The sequence below is a fragment of the Engystomops pustulosus genome, chromosome 8, assembly GCF_040894005.1.
Source record: "Engystomops pustulosus chromosome 8, aEngPut4.maternal, whole genome shotgun sequence".
Lineage (NCBI taxonomy): Eukaryota > Metazoa > Chordata > Amphibia > Anura > Leptodactylidae > Engystomops > Engystomops pustulosus.
Genome location: NC_092418.1, coordinates 29,143,722 through 29,153,212, shown reverse-complemented (window position 1 = coordinate 29,153,212; position 9,491 = coordinate 29,143,722).

Sequence of the window (9,491 nt, the reverse complement as noted above, 5' to 3'; positions counted from 1 at the left end):
GGTCTCAGTTTTTCTAGCACCCGGTGATGAAGGGCATAGTAAACAAGTGCAGTGTAATAAAAATAATGTGCATTTCCCCTCGTTATTGATGTCATTAATTAGACGCATCGATCTCAGGCTGGAAGCACATCCAGTTTCTAAGATTCACATCTAATGAAGGTTATAGAAGCCGTGAGAACTGATCACCTAGTCACAGCGCTACATAGAAGGGATCACAATAATTTGTAGACGATCTTGATATATGTACTGTAAGTGTCTCTTATAGCATCATCATTATAATAACCTATTATTATATTATAGTCCATTGATTCCAGTACAGGCAAAAAATGCATGAAAGATGTTCAAGGGGTTTCATTAACTGGGGAGGAGGAACTGTTACTCAACTTCTAATTGCAAAAGCATTGACCTCTATCTGTAATGGGGTTTGGGGTTTCTTGCTCCCCTTCAGTGGAGAGCCCATGGTCATTGGTTGTATGTATGTGATGCCTTCAGCTTAGGTGGCTGGATACTAGGGGTTATCCTTCCCATCGAAGAGTCGTAGCTGGTCGGTTTCGCTTGGAGTATCTCCAATGAGCCGAGTCAGCTCTTTTGCATTAGCAACACAAAAATGAGCAGTTTTGTAGACTTTGAATTAGCGACTACAGACCAACAGAAGATTCAATGGGGGTCATTTATTAAGTGTCCGAATCGCGTTTTTACTGCGATTTACCCAAATTTTTCCGTTTTGCGGCGTTTTTCCCTGAATTGCCCCGGGTTTTTGGCGCACGCGATTGGATTTTGGCGCATCGGCGCCGGCATGCATGCAACGGAAATGGGGGGCGTGACCGCACGAAAATCCGACGGCTTCGGAAAAACCGCTGCATTTTTTTAAAAAATGTGTCGCTGGACACACGCTTCCGATGTTCAGTGCATTCCGATGAACTTCAGCGCAGCAGCGACACCTGGTGGACGTCGGAGGAACTACCTTAGTGAATCGCCGGAAGACCCGAATCCTCCACAGAGAACCCGCTGCTGGATCGCGAATGGACCAGGTAAGTAAATGTGCCCCATGGAGTCAAAAGACCCAGAGTTCCAAAAAGAATCAAACTTTATAATATCTATGTTCTAGAAGATTCTGGGGTTGCAGCCAATCAGAACACCTGCCATACCTCAGGAAGAAACATTTAGTGTAAACATAACATTAACACTTTCAGGCTATAAACAGTCATACATACAGACATATAATAATGTGAATGATGCAAATGTAGTATCCTATTCTGACCTCTTGCTGGTAATGTTGTGGTGAAATGTAGCCTTAGTAGAGGTTTGGGATGCAATTAAAGGGATCCTGAGTGTAATGAGGCTCTAAACATCAGGATTACCTTGAATTGGGAAAGCAAATAGTGTTATCAGTCCCCCTAGATCCATGGGGAAAGAAGTTCAGTATTAAGTTTGGTAATGGCCCAACTCTAGGATATTAAACTTCAAAGGTGAATTAACAACAGTCCATTCTTTTTTATTGCTGTCTCGCTAATCCCAAGCCATTTTTGCTGTTCATTTGGACATTCAATATCCTAATAAAGTGGGTGTTTCTGGGTTGGAGTTGATCCCGCCCCATTGACAGTACAGTCGAGTGTTATCATCATATTAGGAGCTGAGACTAAAAGCATTGATTGCTCAGGAACATAGGGGGTTAGTAAAATGTCCAATAGTTAATTCCAACTACACAAGGATTTGTAGAGCACAACTATCAATTAGTTAGAATAGGTGGAGGTGGTGAAAAGCCCCTTTAAGAAACATAATGAAGATAAACTTCTGAAATAGGGAATGTTTCAAATATAGATAGTTAGCAGATCTATTTTTTTTGGAAAGAATTCAATATCATTGGCCCCATAAAATGTGAATACATCTTTAAAGAAGTCACTTTCTTTGTACCTAGGCAGTGGAATTGAATGGCTAATTGAACACTATTGCTGCGTCTGCGAATCTCATACATGATTAGGCTCTGTGTATTCTGGAAGGATATTCTCCAGCCTTCACCGTGCGTTTTGCTAGAAAATCGATGCAGCGAGAAGATCACAAACACTGTGAATGTAGTATCAGCTAAATTAGATAAAACTGGATTAATAGCTTCAGAATTGGAAGGAAAAAGTCATCTACAAAACTCACAGATATCTGAAGCAGCCAACACCATAATTATCTGAACTAAACACGGGATATACAGAGAATTAAAGGGGTATTCCTGTCTTTAAGGGGGTTGTCCGACTCTTTTCAAAATCCTGCAAGCGGGCTGGGGAGGTATTTTAAAAGAAAAACACGGTTGTACTCACCTCCTTCGCTGAGTATCATACGGTGGTGCTCAATAACCTCTCGTCACAGAAGATACATCAAGAGGTCGTCAGGTCTGACCCAGCATAATTTTGCATTAAAAAGTTTTTTAAAAGTACACAGGCATGGAGCAGGAACCCCCGTGGAGGTGGCTTACCTGCAAACATAATCGCAAAATTCTTGCCCCCCCTAAGGACAATGCCTTACCATAGTTGGGATACTACAGGACATTAAGGAAGGAAGGGGTACACAGGGTCGGCTCCAACACTAGGCATACCTGGGCAAGTTATGAGGCCCAGAGCTGCTGGGGGGCCCTCACAGCCAACTCTTACACCCCAGCAGCCTGGCAGCGTCTAGTAAGGGGGTCTGTATATAAAATATCCATGACAGGGCTATTTGGGAATGATAAATTAGGGAGGGGCCCGTTGAGGCTCTATTCCCCAGGGGCACACCACAGCACCCTCCACACATCAAGAGACACCTTTATCATCAATGATAGGTCCTAAAATAATATGAGCCATTGCAACCACTATTTGCACCCCAACATCATCATCATAAGAATATAGAAATTAACCAGAATCAAAAGGAATCTATTCTGTTTATCTACAACTAATCTGTGGAGGTGCTGGGTGTTGGACCCCCACCAATACAATATTAATAATCTCTACTTAGGATAAGTCATTAAAAGATGTTTTCTCAGTCCTCTAGAATATGTAAAATTTTTTCCTGAATTGACCCCTGAAAATCTGAACAAACTCTGGACCGCCAGTAACTATGAATAACCTAAATGAAACGAGACATTTTTGATGGAAGGGTCATTTTTCTCTTGATATGGAAGAGTTTGATGTGAATATAGAAGCTAATGGCCATGCTGGATGCAAGTATCTTGTTTATTATACTGTAGATACTGCATCTAATATCATCAGGCAACCGACCGCTCCGGGCCCAAATCTGGAAAGACATATTACTGCTGATCTTTAAGCAAATGAACATTGGCGACACGGAACTCGAGGGGTTGATACAGGGTGACCTCCACTGTAGGGTGCCCACCAGGGTCCACAGTTAATTGCTATGGGGTTAATTTTGTGCATGTAAGCTGCTTATAATGAGGAACATACTCGTTGCTTTTCTTTCTTGTTGAGTAATTACGTGAACATTAAAAAAAAATACCACGGATTATCCCTTGTTGTAGAAATATGTCCAAAAAGTCTTAGAGAGTTCAACAAATATTTACAAAGGAGCATGACTCAACATTATACAACGATGGTCATTAAGAGTTATTAAAAATATTAAAATCATGGGGGGGTCTGACTGGTAAGATCCCCCATAATCAGCAGAGGGGCGGACCCCAAGTCTTCCAACTGCTTCATTGGTTGACTTGTAAACCTATGTAAAAGAACCATAAAAGTCTATCGAAAACAGGGTGAAGCTGCGTCCTGAATCCTATTGACTTTCATGGACTTTTGAAACCCGAAAATCCCACTGGTATTGAGGAGATTGGAGTGATTTGAAGTCCCCATTCTATAGAATTCGAGGGGTCTGACAAGGGATAAAAGAAAAATTTAAGACTTGACGCAAACCCTTTAAATCAGCCATTGTTAGAAGTGTTGATTGTTGAATTGTATTACAGATGGTCCATTGGATGATCCGACTGATTCGGACTGATCGTGGGATTTAACTTTCAATTTGTGTCACAAGACAATGCATTTAGATGTACCAGGTGTTAGGATCAGTGGATCCTCTGGACCACCGCGGGAGATGTAACTAGCCAACACCCGAAACCGGAGCCTAGCGGCACCTGGTATTCACCAGAGCCCGCCGCAAAGCGGGTTGGACTTGCTGCGGCAGGATACCACTAGGTCGTTCCCAGGTGTGACTAGCCCACGGTGGCAGCCGAGGTCGAGGTACCTTAGCGGATGACAATCTCGTAGACAGGTCCAGGCCCAGGGTCAGGGCAGGCGGCAGAGGTGCAACGTCAGGTCCAAGTCCGGGGTCAGCAACAGGAGGTCCAGGCAGGTGGGAATGGGAACACAGCAACACGGAGGAACTCGGGTAACACAGGACACAGGAGCGGGAACACACAGGAATACACGGGAACGCAGGAATACACAGGAACGCAGGAATAATCGCTAGGAAGCTTTCTCTAAGGCTATGAGGCACAAAGATCCGGCAGGGGACACAGGAAGAGGCAGGATTCTTAAAGGTGAGGTTCAGCCAGTGCACCAATTAGCGGGGCGCTGGCCCTTTAAATTTTCGGCAGGAGCCGCGCGCGCGCCCTAGGAGGCGGGGACGCGCGCGCACGGCAGTCCGGGGAAGAGCAGGAGCCGGGAGAGTTGAGTTCAGCGACCAGCCTGCAGCGGGGGCAAACGGGGGTGCACGGATGCGCCCGCGATCCGAGACAGGGATCACGGGAGCACCCGTGACAATACCCCCCCCCCCCCATTCGGCCTCCCTCTCTTCTTGGGCCTGAGAAAACGTTGGAGCAGGATGTCCAAGATGTTATCCTCTGGCTCCCAAGATCTCTCCTCAGGACCAAATCCCTTCCAGTCTACCAGAAACAACCGCCTACCTCTCACTGTCTTAGTATCCAGGATCTCCTTCACCTCGAAGACATCAGTAGAGTCCGCTTGTGGGGCCGGAGGGAGAGGAACTTGTTGGGTGAAGCGGTTTAAGATGACTGGCTTGAGGAGGGAAACGTGGAAGGAGTTGGGTATGCGCATGCTAGGAGACAGCCGCAATTTGTAGGCTACCGGGTTGATGCGACTGAGGATTTCAAATGGACCCAAGAACCGGGGTCCCAATTTGTAGCCAGGGATCTTCAGTCGGACGTACCTTGAGGATAACCAGACCCTGTCACCAGGAGCCAAGACAGGAAAAAGCCGACGTTTCTTGTCCGCTTGATGCTTGGTCTTGGCAGAGGTTTGGAGCAATGAGGTACGGACTTGTTCCCAGATGGCTTTTAGATCCTGTACCAAGTCCTCCACAGCAGGAACATCTGCAGACAAAGGTAACGGAAGAGGAGGCCGTGGGTGCAGTCCGTAATTAATAAAGAAGGGAGCAGAACCAGCAGAAGTGGAGTCCAGGGAATTGTAGGAAAACTCCGCCCATGGTAAAAGAGAAGCCCAGTCATCCTGACGAGCGGACACAAAGTGGCGGAGATAGCATCCCAAAGTCTGATTCACCCTTTCTACTTGGCCGTTGGACTGAGGATGGACAGAGGAAAAGTCCAATTTCACTTGCAGCTGATTGCACAGAGATCTCCAGAACTTGGACACGAACTGAACACCTCGATCAGAAACGATGTGCCGGGGAAGGCCATGAAGCCGGAAGATGTGCTGGAAGAAGAGACTGGCAAGACGTGGGGCTGAAGGCAAACCTGGTAGAGGGACAAAATGGGACATCTTAGAGAAGCGGTCTGTTACCACCCAGATAACGGTATTGCCAGATGATGGCGGCAGATCAGTAATGAAGTCCATAGCCACGTGAGACCACGGGCAGGTAGGCACGGGTAACGGCAACAGAAGACCAGCTGGTTTTTGTCGTGAGGGCTTATTGCGAGCACAAGAGGCACAAGACCGCACAAAATCCCGAACGTCCTTGACCAAATCAGGCCACCAATAGAAACGGGAAATCAGGGCCACAGAGCGCTGCACCCCAGGGTGCCCAGCCACTCGAGAAGAATGTCCCCAGGTCAGGATCCTCTTTCGAAGTCCAGGTCGTACATGAGTCTTGCCGGGAGGTAATTGCCGAAGGTCCACCGGCGCTGCCAGCACAAGCCGCTCTGGAGGAATGATGTATCTCGGAGCATAGTCCTCCCCCATAACATCGGAAGCACGTGACAGGGTGTCAGCCTTGATGTTTTTCTCGGCTGGGCGAAAATGGATCTGGAAGTCAAAACGGGAAAAGAATAGGGACCACCGGGCTTGACGTGGGTTCAACCGTTGAGCTGTCTGCAGGTACTGGAAGTTCTTGTGGTCCGTAAAAATACTGACTGGAAATCGAGCTCCCTCCAACAGATGACGCCATTCCTCCAAGGCAAGCTTGATAGCCAGAAGCTCACGATCCCCTATAGAATAATTTCTCTCTGCGGAGGAAAATGTTTTGGAGAAGAAGCCACAGGAGAGAGTTCGGCCCCTAGGCCCCTTCTGGGTAAGAACCGCTCCAGCTCCTACGGAAGAGGCATCGACTTCCAGAAAGAATGGCTTCTCGGTATCAGGTCTGGTAAGAACAGATGCAGAGGAAAACGCCGTCTTTAATCTCGTGAAGGCCTCCTCAGCCGCAGGGGGCCAGAGACGAGAATTGACACCTTTCTTTGTTAGCGCCACCAGTGGAGCTACCAGGGAAGAAAAATGTGGAATGAATTGCCTATAATAATTGGCAAAGCCCAGGAATCTTTGGATAGCACTCAGTCCCACTGGGTGTGGCCACTGAAGAACTGCAGATAGTTTAGCAGGATCCATCTGCAGGCCTCTGTCGGAAATAATGTAGCCAAGGAATGGAAGGCTCCTTTGATGAAAGTGGCATTTTTCCAGTTTGGCATAGAGATGGTTAGTCCTGAGGCGACCGAGCACTTGCCGTACATGGGACTGATGGGACTCGAGATCAGCAGAAAACACGAGGATGTCATCCAGGTAAATCACAACACAGCTGTACAATAAGTCCCTGAAGATATCATTAACGAATTCCTGGAAAACGGCTGGTGCATTGCAAAGTCCAAAGGGCATAACTAAATATTCAAAATGCCCATCACGGGTGTTAAAGGCAGTCTTCCACTCGTCACCCTTCCTGATGCGAATAAGATTGTAGGCACCACGAAGATCCAACTTGGTAAAGACTCTCGCGCCCCGTAGACGATCAAAGAACTCCGTGATCAGCGGCAAGGGGTAGCGATTCTTAACGGTGACTTTGTTAAGACCGCGATAGTCTATACAGGGGCGAAGAGAGCCATCTTTCTTGGTGACAAAAAAGAAACCTGCGCCAGCTGGAGAGGAGGATTTACGTATGAAACCTCTTTGCAGATTTTCCTTAATATATTCAGACATGGCGGCTGTTTCGGGTACCGAGAGCGGGTACACCCGACCCCGTGGAGGAGAAGAGCCGGGCAGCAAGTCGATGGGGCAATCATAGGGACGATGTGGAGGAAGAGTCTCTGCCTGTTTTTTGGAGAACACATCTGCGAAATCCAAGTATGGAGCGGGAAGCCCCTCCAGGGGCTTGGGAGACAAGGTGGAAGTCCAGACAGGGAGCGGACGAGGGACATCCATACAATGAGAAGAACAAGCCGGGCCCCAACGGAGAATCTCCCCAGAGGACCAGTCCAGCACAGGGGCATGTTGCTGCAACCAGGGGAGACCCAACAGGAGGGTGGAAGTGCTTTGGGGCAGTACAAAAAAAGAAAGTCTTTCTTTATGCAAGGCTCCAACTTGCAGAAGCAGGGGTTCCGTGCGAAACCGGATGGGCACGGAAAGAATCTGGCCACTGACTGAGGCAATGGACAATGGTTTCTCAAGACGAACCACTGGGAAGTGATGCCGGGAGACCAGGGCTGCGTCCATAAAGTTCGCTGTAGAGCCTGAATCCAGGAAAGCAGAAACTTGAATCTGGGTGCTGGTGTCTACGCTGAGGAGCACAGGAATAATCAGACGTGGAGAAGCTTGGCACACACCTAGGGACGCTTCTCCCAAGAGCCCTAGGTGCTGGCGTTTCCCGGACGTGGGGGACGAACAGGACAAGTCCCGATGAAGTGTCCTGCACTGGCACAATACAGACAAAGGTTCTCCTGTCGTCTTCTGGAACGCTCTTGTAGAGAGAGACGGATTCTGTCCACCAGCATGGGTTCCTCAGCAGACGATACAGGCGGAGGCTGGAGCGGTCTTTGGAAGGCAGGTGCGAGGCGAGGAAAACGTCTTACCTGAGCTTGAGGATGCTCAGAGCGAAGTTCCTCGGCGCGTTCCTTAAACCAGACATCTATCCGAGTGGCCAGTGTGATGAGACCACCCAGAGTTGACGGTAGATCCCGAGCCGCCAGCGCATCTTTGACCTGCGGTGAGAGTCCTTTCTTAAAGGTGGCGATGAGAGCTGCATCGTTCCAGGCAAGTTCAGAGGCCAGGGTGCGGAACTGAACAGCATACTCTCCCACAGATGAGTTGCCTTGGCGCAGATTCAACAATGCAGTCTCGGCAGAAGAAGCCCGTGCTGGTTCCTCAAAAACGTCCCGGAACTCCGCCAGAAAAGCCGCAAGAGTAGTCGTGACCGGGTCGCCTCTGTCCCAAAGAGGAGTGGCCCAGGCCAGGGCCTTCCCAGAGAGAAGACTGACGAAAAATGCCACCTTGGAACGCTCCGTGACAAATTGCGAAGGCATAAGTTCTATTTGTAAGGAGCATTGAGTAATAAAACCCCTGCACTGTTTGGGGTCTCCGTCAAATTTGCTGGGCATAGACAGCCGTAGTCGTGGTTCAGCAACAGGAAGGCAGACCGGGGTTGCAGGAGCCACGGGAGCAGACAGGGGAACCTGTTGCTGTTGCTGGGCGGCTAGCAGCTGTTGCAGCATGGTGGTGACTTGATCCAGCTGTTCGCGTTGAGCGGCAATCTCCCAGGATTGCTGGACCACTATGGCGGCAAAGTTTGGTCGAGTGGGAAGCGGAACCTCGGCGGGATCCATGGCCGGATCTTACTGTTAGGATCAGTGGATCCTCTGGACCACCGCGGGAGATGTAACTAGCCAACACCCGGAACCGGAGCCTAGCGGCACCTGGTATTCACCAGAGCCCACCGCAAAGCGGGTTGGACTTGCTGCGGCAGGATACCACTAGGTCGTTCCCAGGTGTGACTAGCCCACGGTGGCAGCCGAGGTCGAGGTACCTTAGCGGATGACAATCTCGTAGACAGGTCCAGGCACAGGGTCAGGGCAGGCGGCAGAGGTGCAACGTCAGGTCCAAGTCCGGGGTCAGCAACAGGAGGTCCAGGCAGGTGGGAACGGGAACACAGCAACACGGAGGAACTCGGGTAACACAGGACACAGGAGCGGGAACACACAGGAATACACGGGAACACAGGAATACACAGGAACGCAGGAATAATCGCTAGGAAGCTTTCTCTAAGGCTATGAGGCACAAAGATCCGGCAGGGGACACAGGAAGAGGCAGGATTCTTAAAGGTGAGGTTCAGCCAGTGCACCAATTAGC